The sequence below is a fragment of the Vulpes vulpes genome, chromosome 7 (genome assembly GCF_048418805.1).
Source record: "Vulpes vulpes isolate BD-2025 chromosome 7, VulVul3, whole genome shotgun sequence".
Classification (NCBI taxonomy): domain Eukaryota; kingdom Metazoa; phylum Chordata; class Mammalia; order Carnivora; family Canidae; genus Vulpes; species Vulpes vulpes.
Genome location: NC_132786.1, coordinates 22,733,198 through 22,760,221, shown reverse-complemented (window position 1 = coordinate 22,760,221; position 27,024 = coordinate 22,733,198). Strand labels below are relative to the sequence as shown.

At 50.8% G+C, this 27,024-nt stretch overlaps 1 long non-coding RNA gene across 1 annotated transcript; it reads right to left on the bottom strand.

Annotated features, from left to right (window-relative positions):
• Window positions 1-18,193: 18,193 nt before the first annotated feature.
• Window positions 18,194-19,607, bottom strand: LOC140599647 (uncharacterized). The gene is made up of 3 exons (XR_012002533.1): window positions 19,488-19,607; window positions 18,672-19,151; window positions 18,194-18,476 (listed from the first exon to the last, which is right to left on the bottom strand). It is a non-coding gene; the product is annotated as an uncharacterized lncRNA (long non-coding RNA).
• Window positions 19,608-27,024: the final 7,417 nt, after the last annotated feature.

The following is a 27,024-nucleotide window of genomic DNA, read 5'->3' as shown; positions in this document are numbered from 1 at the left end:
TCCCTCTCTCTCCTTCTGATCCCAGCCCCTCTGTACAGCTGCTGGCAGCCTGATTCCATAGCCAACAGCGCATCATCAGAATCAGAAGTGACAGGAAGAGCCCGGAGCTGGGTCTGTAGGTCTGGTTGGCTCAGATTGGCCTTCAGTCACTCGAAAAGGGAGTACAAAACACATGATTAGCCAAGAGACTACAGGGACCAAGGGCTGTCCCCAAATGTGCCACTTTGGCATGCTGATTATTATAAAATAGAAGTTACTAAAGAGCCAGCTTGTGCAGAAGGACACTCAGACCCTCCTCTGTCCCCTAAAAGCAGGGAAAAAATCTCCCCCGTGCAAGTTCCCTCCGTGGACCAGGAGGTAGAGAGACATCGTCATGACTAGAGATGGGAGATCTAGAGCCATGAAGTCTGTATCAGCGACCCCTGTTACTTTTTACTAATGCACTACCCCAGCCCCAATTCTGTTCAGAATTCCTTACTAACTGAAGCTCCCAGAGTGAAGTCTTCCTTCTCCTGTCAATTCTTCTCAGGTGTGTTGTCTCTTTGTCCAACAAAGTATGAAAACTGCCTGCCTGGGTCATTTCCTTAGGTCTCAATTTCATTATTGGGCGACTGCGAGCTTGTAACAAAGCTCTGGTTTTCTCTCCTGTTCATCTGTCTCACATAAAAATAATTCTTAGTCTGGCTGGAAGACGTCGAAGGATAGAGAATTTTTCCTTCCTTTCCAGGCCAACCCTTAGATGTGGAAGGTAGCTGGTGAATCCAGCACAGAGACCATTGCAAATGATGGCTGAAGCCATTGGAGGATGGGCCAAGGCTGAGTGTGTGGGATAAGAGAGAAATCCATGAGCCTCCGACAATCCTGGGAATACAGAGGAGGAAAAGACGCTGCCGAGTGCAGGAAGGGCCAGGGGGGCAGGAAGAAGACATGAGGTCAAGAAGTCCAGGGAAGCGTGTTCTGGGGAGGAAGGGCACAAGTGGCAAAGACAAGCACCCACCCCAGACTCCCTCTGCAAGTGTGCAATGAGGTGGTGCCTGTGGGGACCCTGAGGAGAGGTAGAGGCCAGGGAAGTGATGCAGCCAGTGTAGACAGGATGGGGAGAGAGCCTTGGAAGCTGTAGAAGGAGTTTTCTTCTGTTTTACAAAAGAGGAAGACGTGAGCCAATTTAAATGCTGATGGAAGATTCCAGTGGAGAGACTGATAAAGAGGAAGGAAGTGTGAGTAATTCACTGAGGAGTCCTGGGGAGGCTGGGTAGGAATTTACTGGAATTACCAGGAAGCCACCTCAGTGAAGAAAGGAAATGCAGTGCGATGGGTGGGCGGGGGGCCTGGGGGGTGGGCTGCAGGGCGGGGTCCTCAGGCACTTCTAGCTTTTGCTGGAGGAGGAGCTGTCCTTGGCTAAGAGGGGCTGCTCCGCGGTGTGTGCTTCAGCATGGAGGCCGGGGCTGATGGGGCTGATGGAACCGCAGGGGCTTCTGGGGCCCTGTGATTGTTCCTCTGCGGCCCCTGGGCGGGCTGGGTCCGGAATGCCCGCTCTGGGTGCATCCAGAACTGAGATTTTTCTGGGACAATGGAGCAAGGAAGTCCAAGAATTTGACTAGTGATTGGGGCGGGTGTGTGTCTGTGTGTCTGTGTGTGTGTGTGTGTGTGTGTGTGTGTGTGTGTGTGATGGAGTCCAAGGAGGGTGGAAGGAAGTAAGGAGAGGGGTGTGCCAGGGATGGGGAGCCAGCCTCTCCTGGAGGCTCCCCAGGGAGGAAGAGCTGCCCACTGTGCGAGCTCTGGTTGTGGGCTCCACCACGGAGGCATCTGTGTTGTCTACTGACAGAAACCAAGCTCCAACACATCTGTTACTGGATATGGCATCTGGAAGAGAAGAGAAGGTCACAGGATGTTCTATCAATGAGTGGCTTTAGAAGGCGACGGCAGCTGCAGATGATGACAAAGTCCATGGAGTGGCACTAGGATTGGGTAGTTGAAGTGGTGTGGAGTGAGTCACCAGCCCCAGGGAGGTCAGGGCACTGAGAGGCTAGGGCTGGGCTGGGTCATGATCGTGTGGGACAAAGTTGCTCAGGCCAATGGCACATTCGGGATGTGAGGGTGGACCGTGCCAGGTGCCTGAGTTCTTGGGTAGTGGAGGCAGTGTGTCTAGGAGGGGGGGCCATGGCCATGGCAAAGTGGGTATACTGGATTGGCTGGTGTCCCCCCGGATCATGTCCTTTAGGATGCATCCTTTTAGGAAATTTGGTCCTTGTGGATGTGCTCGGTCAAGGTGAGGTCACAGTGGAGCAGCTCCGGATGTCCTTACAAGACGAGGGGAGACACAGGAGGGGGCCATGTGGGGACGGGGACAGAAATGGCAGGACCACGGGGAAGGGGCTAGGACGGCTCTGCCCCAGAGGCTGCACACCTTGACTTTGGGCTGTGGATGGAGGAGACAAAGTGCCATGTGATGCCCCCTCCTGTGTGGGAGGGAGACTGACATGGAGGTGAGGTGTCCCCCCCACCCCCTCAGACAGCTGCAGGGTAGGGGTCCCCAGGGGGCTGGTCATCCCGGCCAGAGCTCTGGGGGAGGTAGAAGGGAGGCTCGTTTGGGTGGGCTTTTCGGATGGGAGTGGCCTGCCGGGATGAGGCATGACTGGGCCAGTAGGAGCAGGGTGGGCAGTAGGGTTGAGAGGTCAGGGGAAGGCAGGTCCGTGGTGCCTTATCCCGAGCCAGCCTGTCCTACCTCAGGGCCCTGTTTTCCTTGGTCATCATCCAAAACACACCCACCCAGTATCACCTCTGTTATTTAATCCCTGCAAACACCTGAAAGAAGAGTCAACTGTTATGGCAAGTGAAGAAACTGAGTCCCACTTAGGAAATCCACTCAGAGCTATTGCACACCACAAGCAGCAGAGCAGGATTGAGATTTGGGCCTGTGGAGTCTGAGGCTCCCTCCACCCTGGGTTCCATCCACAAACCCTCACTGAGCATCTGCTGTACACACTGGACATAGAGGAAGCTCAGGCTTTTCTACCCACGGCCTGGAGGAGCACAGGCTTGTAGCAAAGTCCATCCTGTGAGTTTCCTAGGGCTGTGGCTGCAGGGTGTCCCAAATGTAGTGGCTCAAAACAACAGGAATTTATTATCTCTGAGTTATGGACATTAGACGTGGAAATCATGGTGTTGGCAGGTTTTGCTCCTACCCAAGACTCTGTGGGAAAATGCACTTCTCTGCCCTTCCTGCTTCCAGAGAGTACCTGTAGCCCTTGGCTCGTGGCACCGTTTGAGTGGCGGTCTGAGCTCTGCGTCTATCCTTACCCCTCTTCAAACTCCGCCACCCCCTTAGTTACTTCTCAGGCCCCTGGTGCTCCCCTAGGACCCACAGGAGAGTGGTCCCATCTCAAGACCTTCCAGACCCCCAGTCATGTGTGCAAAGGCCCATTGCTTTAGAAGGTGACACATCCACAGGTCCTGGGGGCCAGTAGGTTCTCAAAAAGGCGGAGTCTGTTAATCTGGCCACTAGAGCACTGAGGACATCATTTCCCCACACCGTGGCTGGTGTCTTCACAGGGCCTCCCCGAACTTGAGGGAAACAGAAGTGCAGCCTCAAGAAAATGCTCACCTAAGGGTGACATCCAAGGGTGGCACGATTCCGCTGGGGCTTCCTCCGTGGAGGAAGGCTGAGGCAGTGAGGCACAGAGGTGAGAGGTACTCCCAGCCCTCTGAGCACTGCTGGATGTGTTGGGAGTGTGTCTGGAGAAGTGGGAGAAATTAGTTGGACCAGATCCTGAAGAAGGATTTGCTAAGAAGCTTAGCCTTTATCCTGTGGGTTCATGTCTCTAAATCGTTTTTTTTGGCCAGGTGTTCCTATTGGTTAAAACAAGCTTAGCTCTGCACCCCTGAGTATATTAGTGTTTTTACAAATTACATGGGCACTGCTGTTCTAATATCTCATATGCATGCTAAGACACACAAGGGTGAGAAGTTTACTAACAGGACTCCTGATTCTTGGCCGGCCACCCGGCCACCGGGTAGAGACCACAATTCCCAGGCTCCCTTGCAGTCAGGCATGGTCACATGCCTAGGTTTGGGCAGGTGGAATGTGCACAGATGTACCAGGAGCAATCCCTGGGCCATCTCTTTAAACACAAAGTGCTTGCTTGGTGGGATGAGCACTGGCTGTTACACTACATGTTGGCAAATCAAACTTCAATTAAAAACAAATGAAAAAAAAAAAAGATTTCCTGGATTCTCTCCGTTCTTGCTGCTGGGAATGTGGCCCAGAAGTGAACCAGCTTCTACCACACAGGCAGGACAATTCAGAGCCAGAGGGCCCTGGGTGGGGGCCCAGAGGCACAACCCACTTGCCTCCAGGTGGCCGCAGGACAGAGGGCAAGCTCCTGTTCCAGTCACCTCATTTTTGGTCTCCTGTTACAGTGGCATGACTTATACCCCAATACATACAAGGTGCTCGTGTTTAAGCTCAACCTGTTTTTTTCTTTCTTTCTTTCTTTTTTTTTTTTTTAAGTAATTTGCCATGAACAGATAACAAGGCTGTACATGTAAGAAATAGTTTCCTGGTCCCTTCCCACCTCCTCATAGGCAACTGAATTACGTGCAGTGTAAGAGTTCCGACGGTTATAAAGCAGTGCTACAGCTAAGGTGACCTCCGGGCCACTGCAGGGGCTGCGGCAGAGGGAGTAGGGAGGAGCGCCGCATGCTCAGGGCCGGGTGCCCCTCCTGCCTGGACGCTGCACATTTGGGCGCACATGGCCCTGAGGGTCCAGGTAGCGGAAGTGTCACTGTCAACCTGCCTGCTCCATGTCAGCAGGACCAAATTTCTCCTCTGGAAGCATTTTGCTCAGCCTTGGGGGTGCTGTCTGCTTCTCAGGTGAGGCGTCTTGTGAATTCACGAGCTCCGGACATCCAGAGAGCTCAGGCTCATGCTCACGTTGTTTGCGTCGGAAGACGACCAACCATGGGCAGGAGATGTGGACAGGCCATGCCCAGGAGCCATCTAACCTCTCCGGGAAACAGGCTGTGGGGTGACAGTGGCTCGTGTCGGTTGGGTCGTGGGGGGTTTTGGTCTGGGAGCTCTGAGGTTGGAACGTGTGCCCACTGGCAGGGGCTGTGCCCTGTCGGGATGAGCCCCACGACCTGGAGGGTCTTGGAGCACAGAGCCCACATCCCCACCACATGTCCCTTCAGGCTCAGGACCTGTGAGAGAGAGATGGCTCTCAGATTGCTCTTGTGTTGTACTTGGCTGAGCCCAGGGCTCGGGGGTGGGGACAGGGCACGCACTCCTCAGAACTGAAGCTGGCTTCCACTTACATCCTCAGAAGTAAGGCCAAGGCTGTAGTCTGGGGACAGGCCTCCTGTAGGACTCGGGATGTCTGTGACCTCCCCGTGGTTGTTGGCAACAGAAGCTTTGAGACAACAAAGGGGCATTCGTTGTGAGCCCCTGTTCAAGATTCAGGAGAGAGGGAAGGTGGGAAAGGTACAGGCCGTGTCACAGCCAGGCCTGGGCACAGGACCCTCAGGGACAAAGCTTGTGACTACAGCCTGCAGATAGAGGAGAGAGGCAACCGGGACCGAGTCTGCAGCAGCTGCAGTCTACACCAGTGCTTGGCGTCCCCCCGAGGTGCCAGAGGGCCTGAGACAGTGGTGTGGACGCTCAGGGGACGACTGCTCTGCCGTAGCAGAGAATGGGATGCAGCCACTGTGACTGCACGGGCAGAAAGACCGGCAGTGTGGGGCTCCCGGGGTCAAAGTCGTAGGGACAGGGTTATGATTGGGGATGATGGAAAGTGCTGGAGACAGACAGTGGTGGTGGCTATATGACAGTGCAAAAATACCAAATGCTACAGGATGAAGCACTCACACATGGTTAAGATGGTCAACTGTGTGTTTCCCATATTTCATCACAATAAAAACAAAGGTGGAAAAAAAGATGGAAGGAGGCGGGAGCAGCTGTGGCCCGGGACTCAGGGTGGCACCCGGGCTGTGCTCTGCAGGGAGCACCCAGTGCGATGCCATCCTGTCTTCCCCGCCGGGGACATGGCAGTCGCAGGGACGAGAGAAGGCCTTTGTCAGGCTTCTTTCTCTCTCTTAAGGGTGTTTTCCGGATACTCACTGGCCTCCCTCCCCTGTCATCCCCACACTGGGTGTCTGATGTTAGCTCTGCACACTGAATAGTAACATTGCTAGAAGGCCAGTTGCCTCACAGGAGGGCTCTTGGGTCACCTGGGGTTTCTCCAGCTTCCTCAGGTGTTCCCTACTTGGGTTCTTCAAGGTGGCTGTTGCCTGCACTGGCCCCTGCCCATTTGCTCTCCCCTCTGTCCCTCCCTACCTTGCCAGCTCTGTCTCTGCCCTGTCTGGTCCCTGCAGGCTGCCCCCCACTGACAGCATCTCCCCACACTCCTGCTGGCTGATGGGAGGTGGACTTTGGCCAGGGAGGTGCAGGCCCAGGGATGGGTGACTGCTGTGGGGAGGAGGCTCCTCCAGCCCCCCTCCCAGCTCCATCAGCCCCAGGGGGTGCGGGGGATGACTTTCCCCTTTTGATGGTCTTGGATGCCTGGCTGCTCTGTTTGTCCCCTGCACTCTGGCCTCCTCCAGGTAGTCTCCATCAAATCGTCTATCCCTGAGGACCCAGGAGAGTTCTGTTTCCTGCTTGGGCCTGGGTGGAATCACCACCACCTTTTCTTGTCCTTCTCCCAGCAAGAGCCTTCCAGAAACTTCTGAAGACAGCAATCCTTGGTTGCCATCAGTTTGGGTTATTAGGGAGATATTAGTGGAGGCTTCTGGAAATGCCACAAGGCCTGATGGCATTGCTGCTGCTGTGGGTGTGAGGCTTCCCAGGAGAGGCGTGCAAAGTGGCCACTTCATGCAGTCTTGCTAGTGGGCCATTACTGTGAGTTAGGGGGTCAGAAAGCACAGCCCCACAAAGTTGGGAAAATTCTAGGTCTGATAAAAACTACATTTGTCTTGGTACTGTGCTTGTATTAGCAGGTACGATGGGATTATGGGAAGTAGGGCTACTAGAAATTGAGGTGTCAGCTGGGCTGTGCTATCTCCAAAGTTTTTAGTGGGGACTCCCTCTTTGCCTCTGGCTTCTAGCAATGGCGGGCTCTCTGGGCTGGCAGCCGTGTGTCTCCAATCTCTGCCTGTCCCTGTCACCACACGGCTGTCTCCTGTCTGGTTGTGTTCTTTCCGTGTTTCTCCCCTCCTCTTATAAGCACACTTGCTCCAGCAGGACCTCATCTTTATTAATTCCAGCTGCAACAACCCCGTTTTCAGGAAAGGTCACCTTCGCGGTTTCCAGGGGTTAGGACTTCAACACATCCTCTGGGAGATACAATTCAAGCCACAAAGACACCCACTCTGTTGAGCGCAGGGACCTCAGGGAGGCCCAGCTGCAGCCTGAAGGCCAGAGGATGGGCATGGACCCCAGCTGTTGACTGCGGAGCACATCTGCTGAGGCCAGGTGGTGGGTTTGTCCAGAGCAAGAAGTCTCAGTCACGCTCTGAAAACATTGCGAGTGATTGGGCTTGACTTTACCCAATTCAGAGAAGATATTTACTAATAGTCTTTAAAACATTGTGGAAATTTAATTGGATTAAAGAATTTAAGGACCTTAGAAGTAGAAGATGCCCCTGGTGTGTTGCATAAAATTTTACGTGTGTGTCGGGGCACCCAGGTGGCTCAGTTGCTTAAGTGCTGGACTCTTGATTTCAGCTCAGGACATGATCTCCGGGTTTGTTTGTTTGTTTGTTTGTTTTTAGATTTTATTTATTTATTAATAAGACACACACTGAGAGAGGCAGAGACACAGGCAGAGGGAGAAGTAGACTCCCCGTGGGGAGCCCGATGCGGGACTCGATCCGGAAACTCCAGGATCACACCCTGAGCCAAAGGCAGATGCTCAACCACTGAGCCACCCAGGCATCCCATGATCTCAGAGTTGTGAGATCTAGCCCCATGCTGGGCTCCATGCTGGGTGTGGAGCCTGCTTAAGAGTCTCTCTCTCTCTCTCTCTCTCTCTCTCCCCCCCCCACCTCCCCACCCAACAATTTGCATGTATGTCTTTACATAAATAACTCATATTCATGTAGGACAGTAAAAGTAAAAACAAGAAAATAAAAATGATCTATAATCCCCAAACTCAGAGATGATCACGGCGAGTACTCTGGTTTATGTGCAGGACCAGACCTCTTACCTGTATAATCACACTTGTAAACTTACAGGCAAGTTTTTACAGCTAGGACTACACTAAGCAAAATATTTTCTTATCTTGTGTCTCTGTTCACTCCTGCCCCGGACGATCTGATAACCTGGGGTAAACATCATCCTGGGATAAGAAACATGTGGTCACATCACTGTTTACTGGCCACATGGGGTGTGGGTATGTGTGACAAATTTCCCAGCCTGTCCTATCACTGGACATTCCAGATAGCCTCCTGTTTTTTATTTTCATAAACAAAGCTTCAACAAATAACCTCACAGCTACATACTTATTCTTTTTCCTTAGGGTAAATTTTAACACTTTTTTTTTTTTTTTTTACGATTTATCCATTTATTTGAGAGAGAGAAGTGAGTGTACAAGGGGGAGGGGGAGGCTAGAGGGAGAAGATCACAAGCAAACTCCCTGCTGAGCACGGACCCTGACATGGGGCTTGATTGCAAGATCTATGAGATCATGACCTGAACTGAAACCATGAGTCGGACACTTAACTGCCTGAGCCACCCAGGTGCCCCAGCCACTGTCTTTTGATAAAGTAATTCAATTGCACATTAAGCTAAATATGTATTGATCATAAGTGTTTAGTCTGGTTTCTGGAATGAAGATTCCTTATTAGTCTGTGTCTCGGGTGCAGATGTGAACAAGGGGTCATAGTGATCATCTCACCACTGAAGTTCATCTTCTGTCAGACTCTCCTGGGACACGTGGCTCTCCTGCTTTTTCATTCACAATCATTTCCTGTCCCCCCCTCCCTTTTTTTTAAGATAGCAGAGCCAGGCTTAAATCTGTGGTTGAACAAGAAACCCTTAAACTGCTTCTAATCTTAAATATTCAGTGGCAGGATGAAAACAAAACTGTATAAAGCTCATTAATGAACTGGATATCTATGCTTCATTGGCGTGAGATTTAGTTTCTGGTGCTCTCTTTGTAATTTTGCTGAGTGACAAATAATTGAATCTAGCTAATGGAATTCTTTGTCCTTTTTGCAATAAGTAAAATTTTATGAATTATAATTTATTATTATAATTATTGGACTAATTTCCTCCTCAATTGGGGGGGCAATGTTGGGTTATAAAATTTCTGTATATTAAGAGTTGAGAAAGGAGATAAGCCTTCCCCTTTCCCCCCACTCAGGGTCACACCCAACAAGGACAGAGGCACTAGGTGTTCAGGTATTTGGGTGACCTGTCACCTCACCACAGCTGACCACTACCTCTAAAGGAGACTGGACTGCCTTCAGAGTGACCTGTACTAGGCCTGGGGTCAGTGTCAGCTTGCCTTCAAAACCCATTCAGCAGCTGAAAACAATAAAACTTTTTGCAACCAAACATAGATGACTAAACTCCCTGCAAGGTTTTACTACTGGCAAGAATGGAGTGGGATGGAAAACTTTGTCTGATTTTCTGAGTTGGACTGATCTACTGGAGATCTCTGGTTTTTCTCCTGATGTGCGCAGGATTCATTACAGAATGGTATGCTGGGGCCGCTTGCAGGGGCTCTGTGTTTGCACACGAACTGCAGGCATCTGGGACAAATTGTGAAGGGTGCCTTCTGCCCTGAGCCCTGCCATGTGTGTTTTGAAACTCTGTTGTTAGGTGCGTACACATTTATGGCTGTTAGGGCTTGGTGACACATGGACCCTTTTATTATTATGAAGTGTTCCCCTATTTCTAGTGATCCTGTGCTCCCTCCACATCTTTGATCTGCCATCAGACAGCGACTGTGGCCTCACTTGTCATCGCTGGGCCTCTCTGCCTTTTTGCTTTCACCCTATCTACGTGTTGTCATTTAAAGCACATCTCTTGTACAGAGCATATGGTTGGGTCTCCCCTTTTAAAATCCACTTTGTGTGTCTCTGCCTTTTCTTTGCAAGTTCAGTCCTCTATATTTATTATAATTTATTGTAATTATTGATATGACAGGAGGTCTATCATTTTGCTATTTGTCTTCTGTTTGTTTTTCTTTCTTTTTTTTTTTTTTGGTGATATTGTTCCTCTCTTCTTCCTCTCTTTTCTTTAGAGTTGTTTGATTTTTAGAATCCCATTGTAGTTTATCTATTGTCTTTCAATGCTATATCTTATTTTTTAAGAGGAAGCAAAGCAACCTGTGAGTGCGCACAGAGCTATTTTCTGGATTCTCCCTTGCTGCCTTGCATTGTGAACTTTCAGCCCCTCTCGGAAGATCTCTTTCAGCCCCTCTCACCTTTAGTTGCCTACAGCACTTTGTAACTGGTGCCCTGAAAGCTGTAGCCAAGGCTGGTGGATCCCTTAGGGTCTCCCTTTTGTGATGGCCGCATGGCCAGGGCACGGTCAGCAGCGCCTGCAAACAGGGGCACTGCTTCCCTAAGTGCCTGGGAAGCTTGTCTCTCCAAGTGATGTGGTTTACCCAAGCTTCTTCTGAAATACATGTGCTGCAAGAAAAGCACTTGAAACAGGACATTACTTGTAAAGACAAAGAGTGATTTTAGATTCTTGTAGTCAATAAATCTTATTCTTTTATTTTAATTCCAGTTAGTTAACATACAGCGGAATATTAGTTTCAGGTGTACCATGTAGGAATTCAGCACTTCCATACATCACCTGGTGCTCATCATGACAAGCACCCTCCTTAAGCCCCATCACCTATCTCCCCTGTCCCCTTCCCCACCCACCTCCCCTCTGGTGACCATCAGTGTGTTCTCTGAGTTAAGACTCTGGTTTTTTTTTTCGTTTGTTTGTTTCTCTCCTTTTTCCCTTTGCTCATTTGTTTCGTTTCTTATGAGTGAGATCACAGGGTGTTTGTCTTTCTCTGACTCATTCACTTAGCATTATGTTTTCTAGCTCCATCCATGTCATTGCAAATGGGAAGATTTCATTCTTTACGGCTGAGTAATATTCCATTACATGTATATAAATATATCTACCATGTCTTCTTTATCCATTCATCAGTTGATGGACACTTGGGGTGATTCCATACGTTGGCTATTGTAAATAATGCTGCAGGAAACATAGGGGTGCATGTGACCTTTTGAATTTGTGTTTTTGTATCCTTTGGGTAACAATTCATACCGAATGGTGAATTTATTACTATTAACAAAGACACCAGGGAAATATATTAATTTTGATATTATAATAATGAAAGAGTTTTTTAAAATAACGGGAAAGAGGTTTTTATTGATTTTTTTAAAAACAAACACTCTTAAGTGCATGAGACAGTTGATGGTTTGCTTCACTGAAGGTATTTGGGCAAACAAAATCGTAGGGCAGTGATTGCACTTTTGAGAATCAGTTTTGACTTCGATAATTTTTGCTTCCAATGGTGGAAGCACATGTTTGTAAATAAATATAGGTGGCAAGTTTTATTCTTAAACCAGGGGCACACATGTCTTTGATCCACCAACAAGGTGGATGGTGGTGCTAAGGAGATGGCTCATGTTGTAGGAATTATGCCGAATATGAAAACCAGCAACTACAAGCCAATGAAAAGATGAAAGTATCGGAGGTGTCAAAATAATAGGCCAGCCCCTAGGAAAGCGATTAATAATGCAGCAGATGGCAAGGGCGTTTTTCTCATGAAGACAGTATTATAGATGTGCTTCCTAGAGTAGGTTCAAGCCCTCCCAGCAGAGAACGTGGGGTACTCAGCAACTGGTTTGAGTCCTTTCAACCTTGAACATGGATTTGTATCTTTGGGAAGCAGACCCACATCAAAGGTTTTCTCCAGACTCCTGCTCCCGATTTGGGGTGGGGGGGCAGCTCAGACCCCACTGCTGGGCAGCCCCCTTACCCCCCGCTGCCCCCAGTGGTTGGGGCATCTGCTACAGTGGTTGGTTTCCTGCATCCCAGGCAAAGGCTCTGCTCTTCACTGGCTCCCACTGGCCACACAATGTGGTTTCCATCTTCCCCCTTCCTCACTCAGCCTTTCTCCTCACTCAAGTCTGGGGGGTGGGGCGGAGGGGGGTGGAGAAGGAGTAGCTGTGGTGACTGTCCCACCTCTCCAGAGATGCCCTGTTGCTCCAGTATCCCCCTTTCCTCGTACCTTCAAAATCTCCCTTTCTGCTGGTTTCTAAATTTCAAATTCCCTTTAATATAAAGACATTTGGTGAAGACTTCTTCAGAAATTGCTTCAAGATTTCCTTCCCAGCTGTGAACAAGTGGCCCCATTGTTACTTAATTTAAGTCACTCTACTTAGGAAAGGTAAAATGAGATCTTCATTAAAAAAAGAGAGAAGAAAGAAAGAAAGAAAGAAGAAAGAAAGAAAGAAAGAAAGAAAGAAAGAAAGAAAGAAAGAAAGAAAGAAAGTCCTACTCTAATGTCCTACTCAAAGAAAGCATTTAATAATTACTTAATATCGCTGTTGTGGATAACACACCTCTTTGGCCAGTGGTTGGTTTTTCATTGCATGAAAAAGTCAAAAGAGTAGGAAATAGAGCATTTTCACCAAATATTTATCAAATTCTATGTAATTCATTACTTCTCAAACTTTAACGTGAATACAGATTCCCAGGGGATCCTGCTCAAGTGCAGATTCTGATGCCTGGGCCTGCGTGGGGAGACACCTAAGACTGCATTCCTTGCATGCTCCCAGGTAATGTTGACTCTATTTCGGGGCCTACCCTGCACTGACCTGGGAACAGGAGTCCAGTTACTGGTATGTCCAACCACTCCCCATCCACTGGGGAGCACTGAGAATTTTTCCAAGTGCTTTTTACTGTTAGAAGCCTTCAATTTTCAACTTGGTATGGCAGCAGCGCATTTTGTAACTGTATTTGTCATTTACTTACTCGGCTTTACAAGGATGATAATAACTGATGTTCACAGAACATTATTTAAGATTGATTTTGTTGCTGACGATTCAGTCTCTGACCTACACAAGGATCCTAACCAAAGAAGAGCCTGTGGTTTTCATGGGGGTGAAAATGGTTGATTATAAAAGCAGGTGAAACGGTGGGCATCGAGCCACAGGTGCATGAAAAGAGGTTTGTCAGGAGTCGTGTTTATCTTAGACTTGCTACAAACAGCCAGAAACTTCACTGGTGTCAAGCCAGTCTGTGCCGGTGCTCCACTGGGAGGCAGAGGGTGGTAAAGCAGGCTTCTGCACCCACCTCAGCCTGTCCAGCTGGGGGTCTGCCTAGGACCTTGGCTTCTGTATTCCTGAAAAGTTCCAGAAGATGCTGACAGGCCTGCTTGGGACCACACTTTGAGGGCCTGTGTCTTAGAGCACTTGTTCAGGAGTGTTAAGAGTCACTGTGTAGCTGTGGTGTAACCTCCTGCTCCGGAGGTCTAGATGCTGGCTTGGATAGCAAGAATTGGATGACAGCTAATATGGCTTGCTAGTTTATTTAAAACATTCCTATTTCCATAGCATTTCTCTAAATAATTTTATTAAATGGGTTTCAGACGTGAGATTCCAGCAGAGGAAATGGGGTGAAATGTTTAATTCAAAATACTCTTCCCCCTGTTTTCACAGAGCAAGACTTCTCTACTCAGCTGCTCCCTTGCATGTGTCCAAGAGGCATCTTTACTGTGTTATTCTTATTTACTAGGACATTCTGTGCATCCATAACTGATGGGGGTGTGGGGGGGAGCATGTGCGTAGGTGCAGTGTGGTGTCAGGGCCGTTGAGCCTCTGAATCAGAGCTTCCAAGTCCAGGTTTTGACTCAGACCCTCATCATGTGAGCTGGAATAAAGTCATAAACTTCTTTGGACTTCAGTTTCCTCAAACATCAGGAGGTGGTCAAGACATTCTGGGGTGATGTTTTAGACCAGTCACAGCTTGGGAGTCTGGTTCTCTCCCTCCTCCCATTCTTGGCCTGGGCTCTTTGAAGACTTTTTTTTTTTTTTTTTTTTTTTTTTTTTGCATAGGCCCCTGGGAAAAGGAAGGTGAAGACATCTTGAAGAAAAAGGATAGGTATGACCTTCTATAAAACTAAAGTATTGAAAAATTCAAATAGGGTGAGAAACAGTCATTGAGCTTGTTCTTGAGCAACAGACACCCTGTAAGTCTCCATGTCCCGAAGCTGACGCCTGCGGTAGCATTTGGCGGGCTGTGATCCTGGCTCCCTCGTCTTTGCAGAAGCACAGTAGACAGATGCAGGTGCAGAGGGGGCTTCCACACGAAGCGTTGTGCACCTCGGGGTGGGCGAGCTCATTGGGCAGGTCTCTGTGGTCTGGTGAGAGCCCGTCTCTGCCCCTGAACGGCTCTGCACCTTGGGGACGGGGTGCACAGAACGTGGGGACAGCCCAGGGAGCCGGGGTGCAAGCTCGCTGCTCCCCAAATCCCCACAGTGCCTCTCTGCCTCCTGCGGCAGCCCCACCTCCCACGCTGCTTTCTCTCCTAAGAAAATGCAGCCGCACAGGCGACAGCATCTCTAACACAACGAGCGGCTTTCCTCTGTCCAATGTGATCCTTTTGTTGGCATTCAGTGGCTCAAATGGAGGCTGGGGGCCAGGTGTGTGCATGTGTGTGTCCTGCCGGTGTCACCTCCCTGCCCGCTCTGCTCTTGACCTGTGGTGACTGCGTCAATGCATCTGTTTGGCTCCGTGTGGTGTCCCTTCCAAGCAGGGAGACCTTTGACACAACCAAGTCAAGAGAGGACAGCTTCCAGGAACAACTGAGGAGCTCCCAGACTCTCTTTGTTGAGAGCGGGCCCTACTTTTGGGGGAGGGGATGAGCACCCCTAGCTTCTTCTCTCTTTTTGTAAAGATAAGGTGGCCAGTCTGTAAGTAGAATTTCCTTAAAACGGGGCTGTTCAGGGGCGTATGGGGGGCTCCGCAAGTTAAGCATCTACCTTCAGCTTAGGTCATGACCCCAGAGTCCTGGGATTGAGTCCCGCATCGGGCTCCCTGCTCAGAGGGGAGTCTGCTTCTCTCTCTGCCCCTCCCCCTGCTTATGCTCTCTCTCTCTCTCTCACTCTCTCTCTCTGTCAAATAAATAAATAAATAAATAATATTTAAAAAATACAATAAAATGGGGCCGTTCAAACTTCAGTGTCTCCCTTCCTGTAACCCGGAGACCTGGTCACCCTGCAGACGCCCATCAGGCAGGGCTGGGTGGCCCAGGGTCTGCATTCTAGCTGGTGCTGCTGGTCTGGGGACACATGCTGAATAGCAAGCCTTTAGGAGAAACCCCACATCCTTTGCCTTTTCAATCATCTTTGGCCATGTGAACTTGAACATTATTTTGGAAAGTATAAACCCTTGAATACAAATGTTCATTGGGGCACCTGGGTGGCTCAGTGGGTTAAATGTTTGACTCTTGGATTTGGCTCAGGTTGTGATCTCAGGGCCAGCAGATCGAGCCCCACCCACCTCTGGCCTCATGCTCAGTGGGGAGTCTATTTGAGATTCTCTCTGCCTCTGCCCCCACCCAGCTCATGTACTCTCTCTCTCTCTCTCTCAAATAAATCAAGAAATCTTAAAAAAAAAAAATGCCCATCCCAAAATATACATTATCTGCCTGCTGTCAGCCTTATCTTTTCCTGGATCTCTTTTCCCTCAGACATTGGTAAACCCACTTGAAAGAGAATAAAAAATCCTTACCTGGAATTTATTTCCTTGCAAAGTGGCAAGTCCAGGGAGCCTGTGAACCACAGGACATACTTATGTGTTGAATGTGATCACATGTTTGGGCACCCTCTTCAGGCTAGACTCTGTGTTCGGTGTCCAAGGGGAGCAGATGCAGCTCAGCTCCTGCTCTTAATGAGTCTCCTCAGTGGAATCATGTTAAGAATCCAAAAATCATCACAAAGTATTGAATATGCCCAGTTTGCTATGTCTTCTAATAGATTACGAGGCAAAAAATTAAGATTTAATTTGTATTGATGAGAGGCATGTTTCTGGAACCAAGGCTAGGAGATTTGCCTACTATTTAAAGCTCAGCTAGGTGGTCCTACTGTGATGCTCTCCGAAGGAGATGGTCTGGTCCTCTCCTGATGTCCTGCCACATGCTCTGATTCTCATGCACGTATTAACGGGTGCTAGTAAACTGCAAACCCTTAGAAAGCAGGGTTGGTGTGTTCCCCACAGCACCGGGCACCAGTATATGCTCAGGGTGTCCCACTACTTCCCTGGAGCTTGGAGTTGTGTTGCTCTCAACCAATGTTAGGGGGGACAGGCTGGACCTCAGAGCGGGGAGACAGTCTTGCTCCTTCCCTCTCCCCACGGTCTTCAGGCCCAGGGTTTAAGACCCAGTGATATATTAGCCAATAGACACTGTGACCTTCGGTGCCGCCTGGGTGCAGGGAGGGGCTTGGCCTCAGGCCAACATGTGGCGGGTAGGGAGGGAATGTGTGGGGACCGCCTGGGTTTCAGGGTTTCGCCGGAGGTCAGTGACCGAGTTGCAACACCCGTGTTTTAAAGATGCACACTCTCTTCTTAACTGAGGAAAACAAAGTATTGATTGATGTCAGAAAGCTTTGGCTGTTCCGCCCCATGTTTGTGGGCCCAGGATCAACCGTGTAGGCTCAGTTCTCAGTGACGTTCACAGATTTAAAGTCCTGTCTGGCTTTGAGAAGAGGAGGGGAAAGCAGTGGAAAACACTGTTGAACGTGAAACGGTCTTTTTGGGATGGAAAGATAACGTTTTTTAAACTTCCTGATACTCCTTTGTAGGGTTTGACCTATTAATTTCCCTTAAGAAATACTTGAGCTGAGGGTTTACACTTTTCTTTTAATTTTTATTTTATTATTTTTTTTTAAAATATTAAATATAATTAAATACTATTATTTATTTATTCATGAGAGACACACAGAGAGGCAGAGACACAGGTAGAGGGAGAAGCAAGCTCTATGCAGGGAGCCCAATGTGGGACTCGATCCCTGGACCCCGCGATCATGCCTTGAGCCTAAGGCAGAGTTCAACCACTGAGCCACCCAGGTTCCCCTTAAAGTAAATTTAGGCAAATTTTCTTTGATGAAATACCACACGGAAACCTATTATCTCAGTAACCCAAACATCTGGCCTTTCCCCACTGGCAGCATTGCTCTCACCTGGCATGTGGCCTGTCGCAGGCCTCTCGAGAAGGCAGCAGATGCAGCCTGTCCTCAGGCCCCACCTCCCAGGAGGATGCACCTGCACTTGGAGCCCCGCTGGCTGGAGCGTGTCCTCAAGGGATGCCTCTTGCTCCAGCCACACCTCTGCTGCGTGCTCCATGGGCAGTCCTGGACCCCCAAACACCAACAACTCGGGTTTAAGAGTGAGGACATTTCTTTTTTTTTTTTTTTTTTATTAATGATAGTCACACAGAGAGAGAGAGAGAGAGAGAGGCAGAGACATAGGCAGAGGGAGAAGCAGGCTCCATGCACCGGGAGCCCGACATGGGATTCGATCCTGGGTCTCCAGGATCGCGCCCTGGGCCAAAGGCAGGCGCTAAACCGCTGCGCCACCCAGGGATCCCGAGTGAGGACATTTCTAATGAAGGTTTACAGCCTGCCTGCCACTTGGGCTCCGCAGGTGCTCACGTGGGCTCACGCAGGTCATCCTGCTGCTCCCTCTCCGCCAGTCTGTAACCCCCTCCGTGGAGACCTACCCCGAGTTCAGGTCTCTTCTATGGCATTTCTCTCCCTGGCTCCCTTGTTTATTCTCTGATAGAACATTTCTTGTCAGTACATCTACTGATGTCCACGCCCCAGCAGGCTGACCTCAGAGGATGAGAATCCCACTGTATTAATGTGCAGGTGGCTCCCTGGGGACTGAGTACAGTGAGAAGTATGAGCAGACCACACTACTTTAGGGGTAGAATCAGTTCAGCCTGTTTATTTGTCACTGGACGGGGCGGGGGGGGGGTCCCTGGGGAGGTTGTCCAGGATCAGTCCAGCTGTTGACAACCTACTGGGGTGTAGCTCTTTTTTCCCCAATCTGCTCTCAGGGTCGCAGCAAGAAAAGGGTGGCACACTGGAGTGAGTGGTTGAGGAGAATTAAATAAAGGGGTGGTTTTTTGTAACAAAAGGGTGAGGGAAAACCATTCCAGGTGGAGGAGCCTCTCAGAGCTCTCCCACCCCAGCCTGGTGGGGCAAATCCAGAATTTTTTTTTAAGATTTTATTTATTTATTCATGAGAGACAGAGAGAGGGAGAGAGAGAGGCAGAGACACAGGCAGAGGGAGAAGCAAGCCCCATGCAGGGAGCCTGACGTGGGACTTGATCCCGGGTCTCCAGGATCAGGCCCTGGGTTGAAGGCAGCGCTAAATTGCTGAGCCACTGGGGCTGCCCGCACAGTGCAACTCCTGGGACTTGCCAGCCCCCGCTGTCACGTGAGCCCACACTCCCAGGCTGCCCTGCAAATCCAGAATTTGAAGAGAGCTGTCACTGCAGCTTTTGGTGGTGGGGGGTGGGGGGGGGGTGGGGAGGCACTGGAAAGGAGCTACTGCTTTCAGAATAGGAACACACCCCTTGCCAGTGCAGATGGGGAAGCAGGAGAGAAAGACCTCTGCCTCCCTCCCTTCCTCCACCCTCCCACTGGGGCCTCCTACCTTCCTCTTTGATGGAACCTAACTGGAACCAGAGGATAAAGAAGCCCCCTGACTCGGTCCACAAAGCCAGCATCTTGGAGCACAGAACTGAGGGCAAGTGAGTGGATGGTGTATGTACCGGGGCAGTGGGGCGCACCCGGCCTTCTGCCGTCCTTGGAGCGAGCGCCTTCCACCTGCTGCTGCTCGGTCAGCACTTGGCTTCAATAGGTCTGCACCAGTCCGAGTGTCGTGCGCGTGCTCAAGCCAGCGATAGAGCAAGGAGACAAAGTCCTGTGTGAACTGTGTTGGTCACTTTGTACCAGGAGAGCAAAACATGTCCTAGAAACCCCATCAGCACATTTCTGGTTGTATCTCAGATGCCAGAAATGGGTCCAGAGTTTTTCCTCTGAAGGTGATAGCGCGGCAGCCAGTCACCTCCCAGGGAAGTGCACAGCGTGAGGCCGTCCATCTGAGGTCTAAGAGTCAGCAAACCTACCAAGCCTGCTGGGAGGAAGAGGGTAGAAAGTAAACTAGAAGTCAATGAATAAACTGGAGAAATAGTGTTTGGGCTTATGGTTACTGGTTCCGATGCTGCTGGGAAGCGTTGCAAAATGAAAAACAGAAACAGTTTATGATCTGAAATTAACAATCTAGACCGGATGTTACAAAGAGGAGGTTGTGGTATATCATCGTATCCTTATTATCCAGGCTGGTAGGGAGATTACTCGCATTCAGATCCTTCAAAAGGACAATTTTTGAAGAGCAGCACTGTAAGGGGGCACGCTGCAAAGATGTTACTCTAACGGAGAAGGACTTGCCTCTGAAGCCTGCACTGACCTTTCGCTTTTCTTCACTAATGAAGTTAGCGCGGGGTTGCTCTAAGCTCCTAGGGCCGGGGCTGTGGAGGGAATTCCCACAGAACACACTGCCACCGTGGTCTGGGAGGGAGCTCACAACCCGGTCACAACTGCTGAGCTGTGAAGAGCGGCAGTAAACCAACACGTGCGCTGCAGGGTGGAGCAGGGGGCGGCCCTGGCCGAGGACAGAGGAGCAGTCCTGGGGGATCTTGCACAGGACTCAGGGTCAGCGGAGACCAAAGGGCACAGCGCAGGGCAGGTGGCCAGGACGACAGCACCACAGCTGGGCTCAGGCTGCCTTGCGCTTGGACTAGGACTTGTAAGCGATGGGATGGAGTGCTGGGCGATCCATGGTGCTGAGGACAGGCTACCTCGGTCATTACTGATCTGGGAATATCTTCCTGGCCGACCACTGGCTGCAGGTCAGGCAGGGGGCCCGTGATTCTCTTTCTCTGCCACACTCACGTGCACCATGTTACTCCCCAAATTAGCAATGTCTCCCATCGAATTGGCGCTCTCTCACATCTGCAGCAATTCCTAAGGTGCATGTTTGTGCACATTGGTATGTATGTATGTGTGTGTGTGTGTGTGTACATGTGTATTATGTGTATGCACGGATGTCTGCACGGGCGCATTATTGAATGTGTATCAATATATGTTGCATGTGTACATGTCTGTGTACACACAAGTGTGTGTATGTGTACATGTGTGTACATGTGTATACGCATCCACAAATATAGATGTAAACGCATATGGATGTGTCTGTATGAATGCATTGCACACACGTGCACATGTTGATGTACAGGGGCACACATATGCATGTGTACACATGCGTGTATGTGTGTAGCATGTATTAGGGGCACACACACAGTGTGCACGTGATTGTACCTGATCCTGGACTGAGACTCTCTGGGTGAGGCAGGAATTGTACCTGAGAACAGAATGACTTGCAGCAGGAGATTTCTAGGACCTCCCTGGGACCCTGATGGTTCCATGATGCAGACACTCATCACTCCGTCCAGGGGAGCTCAGCAAGCAGCGCCCCCATGCTCCCACACCCCCAGTGCCTGCTGCTTCCCTGTCCTCCCAGCCTTGCACACGTCCTCATTCTACCCTGCCGGGAGCTCCCGTAGGCTATATGCAGCTGTGCCTCTCATCAGGTGCGGCCTGGATAGATGGCTCGACCCCTGGCTTTAATCAAGTGCACCTGGTGGGGTGCTCAGCCCCTTTAGATTTCTCCTCCAAACCATACACTGACCTTGGGAAGCAGGTGGATAGAGCCAAAGATCCAGGCTAAGCGATTTGCCAAGGCCACATAGCAGGACTCCAATCAGGCTTTTCTGACTCCAGTGTGGGGCTCATTCTGCTGGTTTTAGCCGGTCATGAGGCCAAGCAAGGCTCTAGGAGAGTGTGGCTGTCCTCCATGATGTCAATCCCAACAGTGTGGGAGTGACCCACAAGCGCCCACAGGCTCTCGGGTAAGTCATGAGGGTCTATGTGCTGGGGACGTGGAGGACCCTGTGGTTACCACAGTCTATGCTCTGCTTTCCTGAGCGCATGCCCAGTAAGCGGCAAGGAGCCTGCCCAATGTGTATGTTCCATCATTTTACAAGCGTTGCGTCTTCCTCAGTGGTTGTATTTTTAGAGAGAAGCCCTCTTTTTGTTTTTAGACCATCTCTGGCATTCTTTCAAGACCTGAGCAGTTTCCAACATGCTTGTTCCACGGGATCCTCTCGCACCCAGAAGCTCCCCGGGGCTGCCTATGGGCTTGCAGTGAGGATGTGGGCTGGTCGGCATGCGGGCGAGGCCTCAGGTCTAACAGCACCAGGCAGGAAGACCGCAGTGACTCATCGAAGACCCCAGGTGCATCCCGCCTGCAAACAAGAGGCTGCTCCAGGGCTCATGAGCGTCAGTGACAGAGCTCACTCAGACTTGCAGCAGAGAGGACTCAGGGAGACGGCTCACATTCCAGTGGGGAGGAAGAACGCTGTCGTGTGCAGGGACAGGGAGAGCCCACCTTTATCCAGAGAAGATAAAGAGGCTTGTGTGTGTGTGTGCACATGTGTGAGACAAGTGAGTCAAAGAACAGACATGCACGGTTGCTTACGGTGACAAGACTCCTACATGACGTTTGCTATTACTTACTATGCTCAGAGATAGCCTTACTCCCAGACTTGAGTGGGGTCTAGGTCCCCTTGCAAAGCTCCTCTTCGCCCCCCTGCCAACGTGGCTTCAATCCCAAGTATGGGTGAGGCTGGCAACAGGGCCACCCAGTGTGCTCCCCTGTCTTTGCACTGAGCTCACCTCAACACACGACACAAACTGCAGGATGCTAGCCAGTGGCAGGTGCACGTTCTCTGAAGTGGGTGCTCCCATGCCAGGCAGGTGACCTTGGCAAAGGTGAGGAGGCTGGATGGCTGCCTGCACCTGTGCCCCCAGCCAGGTGGAAGCAGGACACCTTACCTTGGGCACCATGGGGTTTATCACTTCCTTCACCCGGAAGTCTGTGGAGAAGGGAGGCCAAGAGCAAAATGTTTTAAATATAAGGACATTTATTTAAGTTTGAGATGTTTCCTTACATCAACAGTTTTGGAGGGTGGTCTGGTCTAAGGTTAACCGGCAGGGAGCAGAGGGATGCACCCATGGACAATACGGCGTTGGTCGCTGGGCAGGGGCCTCCCAGTGTCTGCCCAACACTCACAGGCACCACAGCGACGGCGAGCTAGCTGGGGGTTCAAGGAGAACTTGGTACCCAGCATTCTCCCCCTCGGGAGGACAGATGATCTTGAATAAGAGCCGGCCCAACGGTGAACTTGACGTGCTGCCTTCATCACAGTCACGTGTCGGATGATCAGCTCCGCTTTCACCCACGAATGGGTAAGACATAAATTGGTGCTTGCTCCTTCTTTTGTGCAGGAGCAGGGACCGCCTTCCATCCTTTAGGTGTGTAGAGCAACGTCGACACTGAGACGGTCCTGTGCAAATGGTGCGTGTCGGTATCCACGGAGGACAGATTTGCCCATTACTGTTCTGAGCTGTAAGCAACAGAAAACAGCTCTGGTTCATCAAAGCAGAGGAGGAATTTCTTAAAGATCTACATCTGGGGGCGCCTGGGTGCCTCTGCAGTTGAGCGTCTGCCTTTGGCTCAGAGTGTGATCCCGGGGTCCTGGGATTGAGTTCTGCATGGGGCTCCCTGGGAGGAGGCTGCTTCTCCTTCTGCCTGTGTCTCTGCCTCTCTCTGTGTGTCTCTCATGAATAAACAAATAAAACCTTAAAAAATAAAAAGACCTATGTCTAGTTTACAGAATGCAGGTGGCATGGGGCTTCTTGGGGGGAAGGACACAAGGAGACAGCACACATCGGATGGACCCAGGGAAGTCTCCCCCAGCCATGCAGCTGGACCTACACCCACTGACCAGACCTCCGATGGCAGCAGGTGTTACTACCAGCACCGCCACCTCCTCCACCCCGGACGGCAGGTGTTGCTATCCACCCCCTAGAGGTCTGAGCCATCCCCACTCCTGGTGGTCACTGGCTTTCAAGTAGGGGTGCATGCATCTTGGCTGGTGTTGTGTGTCCCGTCAGCAGGGGGGTCTGGGAAGGGAGTGAGGGGGTTCCCGTGCCTTCTGAGGCTGCGTTTGGAGACACTGTCACAAGTCGAGGGGGTTCCCAAACACTGAGGAGGGCTTCTAATGTTGGGTGGCCAAACGAAGGAGGGACAAATGTGCATGAAAGCAGAAGAGCTCTGCCATCACCTGGGAAGAACCACAGCAAGGCTGGTGAGCAGGAGCTAAGTCAAATTGAGAACATTCCTGGAAGTGACACTTGCATTTGCAGCCAGGGGCCAGTTTGGGCAGAGCGACGATGGTCCAGCAAAGCACTTCCTACTTGCTTCCCCATGTCACTGTGTTCGTGAAGGGAGGGGAGTTCATGTACTGTGAAGAGTAGCACCGAACACAGAACCCACCCAACAAAAGCACTGCCCATGGCGTGTGCCTGTCTCCAAGGGCTGCGGTGACCTACTGCCCACAGTCCACAAGGGTTAGGACAACAGGAACCCCAGCAGGTCTGGCTCCTCGGGGGCTCAGAGGGAGGCCCTGTCCCTCCTCCCTGGCTGGCAGCAGCATCGTCCACTCTGTCCCCATTGTTGCCTGGCCGTCTCTCTGTGGGCCTGTGTGTTCACACAGCATTTTCTTCTCTCCATGGAAAAACAAATTCTCTGCTTCCAACGGTGGACAGGCCCAGGGGAGACATTCTCACTCCAGCAGGGAGAGGGAAAGGGGTCACAGGTCCTGAGCAAGTCAGAAACCTCAGAGCACGTTCCAACAGGTTTGGGCTGAGGAGGGCCACGGCTCCGCACTCTGGCCCGGGTGCCCCCTGTGGGGTCCTTGGAGACCTGCTTCCCTTTTTTCTTTTCTTTTCTTTTCTTTTCTTTTCTTTTCTTTTCTTTTCTTTTCTTTTCTTTTCTTCTTTCTTTTTTTAAAGATTTTATTTATTTACTCTGAGCAACACAGTGAGAGATAGAGAGAGAGAGGCAGAGACACAGGCAGAGGGAGAAGCAGGCTCTATGCAGGGAGCCTGACGTGGGACTCGATCCCGGGTCTCCAGGATCACGCCCTGGGCTGAAGGCAGGCGCTAAACCACTGAGCCACTCAGGAGTCCCCTGCTTCCCTTTTCTTGAAGGATTGCAGCCTGCAGAGTCCCACAGGCAAGGTGCCCCCATTCTGCAAAGTCACGTTGAGATGTTGTCCAACAGACAGGACTGTTACTAACTCTCACTGGCCTAGCCAGAGCCGGGCCCTCGCTGGCAGTGCCCTGGTCAGCCCTCTCGGGTCCACCAGGCAGCGACGCTCGTCTGGGCCCAGCTATGATGCTCAGTGTGTGGGTGTCCCTCCTGGTGCTGGTGTTGCAGACCCGTCACATCATCCCTGCTGGCAGTCAGCAGCCTCCATCCGCGACGTTTGCCCTCCTGAGCACCCAACAAGGATGCAGGGGACTGGGAATGGGTGTGGGACACAGTCACATGGGGGGTCCTACTGACCTTAACACACCTTAGTGACATGCCCTTGAGATCTAGAAATGTCCCTGAGACCAGGAGGTTTTTATGGGAAACTCCAGAGTCCACGACTTTGTACTTGAACTTGTGGAGATGCTGGTGATACACAGAACCCAAAGTTACAGAGGGACTTGGGGGTGGGGCTGCAGAGTCTCACTGCCGGGCCTGAGGGCTCAGCGGAGCGCGGGCTCAGACAGCTCAGTTCACGCCCCTTTCATAAGACGAATGGCACAGAAACAGGGGCCGCACATCCTGAGAAAGAGGGTAAACGTCCCCGTGAGACACGGGCCTCCACGTTTCACCAAGTGACAGAGCTCTCCACTGCACCCTGTGCCCTGGGCTAGGAGGACATGTGTGTCCCTCCATCCTCATTGGTCCCCCTGGCTCCAGTATGGGTGTGATGTGCTCCATCTGCATCGACACAGTGAGGGAAAACTGACCTGTGACCTGGAACATTGGGTCTTGAGATACTTTACTTATATGTGTACACACACACAGAAATTCTAGAAGAGCATAAACATAAACGTAGGTAGGATTTCTCCACAAACTTCCATGAATACGTTTATAAAATATGTAATAAGGGCAGCCTGGGTGGCTCAGTGGTTTAGCACCGCCTTCAGCCCAGAGTGTGATCCTGGGGTCCCGGGATCGAGTCTCACGTCAGGCTCCCTGCATGGAGCCTGCTTCTCCCTCTGCCTGTGTCTCTGCCTCTCTCTCTCTCTATCTCTGTCTCTCATGAATAAATAAAATCTTAAAAAAAAAAATACGTAACAAGTGTTTCAATTCCTCACTGCATGATTGTATTACTTTTGTACCAGAACAAACAATGGCACACGCAAAAGCTGATGGTGCACGACTCATGCAATCCAGGTGAATGTTTGTCAGCTTGAACTGTCACCGCCCCTCCGTGGGCTGGATCTGCAGCTGAGGTAGGGCCCGCCTTCCGCCATGACTCAGAGGTCCGAGGAACCCACTTTTTCCACAATGGCATCCATAGGGGACAGGGATCAAGAGCACACTTCCCTCGAACACTGGGTACTGCATGCTTGAAACTAATGTATCGCTGTGTTGACTAGACCTAGTTAAAATAATAATAAAAATAAATGAACGAGGGATGCCTGGGTGGCTCAGTGGTTGAGCACCTGCCTTTGGCCCAGGGAGTGATCCTGGAGACCCGGGATTGAGTCCCACATTGGGCTCCCTGCGTGGAGCCTGCTTCTCCCTCTGCCTGTGTCTCTGCCTCTCTCTCTCTCTCTCTGAGTCTCTCATGAATAAATAAATAAAATCTTTAAAAAAATAAATGAACAAGTTTCCACCACTAGACTCATTAGGCACCTGTCATCCTCATCATTTGGATGAGGGTCCTGTGTCCTTTAATGATCCCTATTGAGAAGCTCTGCTGTTGCACCCCCCCAGGGGGATGGGTCCCTGGGAGGCTGGGGGGGTTGCCAGGTGACCAGTCAGAGGGGTAATGTCAGAGCAGGGTGCACCTGGGCCAATGGGAAGGGCATGTGGAGGGTACGGGGTCCCCTGCTGTGGACGCCGGGGAAGCACCCTATGTGACCACGATCCAGCTGGACACGGCGGCTTGTCCTTCAGGCCCACGCAGTCCAGGCTGGGTTATTTCCCAGTGCTCAGCCTCTCTGCTGGCACCGCTGGCTGGTTCCACAGCCACCGTGCTGTCCCCTCTCCTCACAGTGTGCTCAGCCTCCTGGCCACCTTTTGCACGATTTTTTTTTTAAGATTTATTTATTTATTCCTGAGAGACTCAAAGAGAGAGAGAGGCAGAGGAACAGGCAGAGGGAGAAGCAGGCTCCCTGCAGGGAGCCCGATGTGGGACTTGATCCAGGACCCCGGGATCATGACCTGAGCCAAAGGCAGACACTCAACCACTTAGCCACCCTGGCGTCCCACTTTTTGCACAATTTATACATTTTCCCCCTCTAAACTTACTCTTGTGTACTGTGCTCAAATGGGCTTATGCCTGCTTCCTCTCGGGGTGGGGACTGGAGTCGGGTCTCTTCAGGATCCTCGGAGTTCCCTGGGATGCAGATTCTGTCCTCCGTGTCCCTCACCAATGAAAGCAGGACACGGCATGCCGAATGTTTCAGATCATGCTCAGATTAATCCCAGGGTCCTTTCTTTGTACTCAAGGACTTTTCCCGGTGCCATGACCTTGCCAGGCATTTCTAATTATTTTGGTTAATCATTTTCTTATATTTTTATGAAACTGGAAGAGTGAGAGTCCCTTGGCGTGACTTAACCTGGTCTGTAGGAGCCACTGCTGCGATGGCTGCCGATGATAATTTGAGGCGAATGTTTCCTAAATCCTCTAGGTTTCCTTTTCACACTTAAACCCTTGACCTTGAGGAAGTTTGGGACTTTTCTGTCACGTGGGTCAAAACTAAGCAATTAACTTTTTGATGGTTCCAGGACCTTGCATCTTTATTTTTTCCCTACA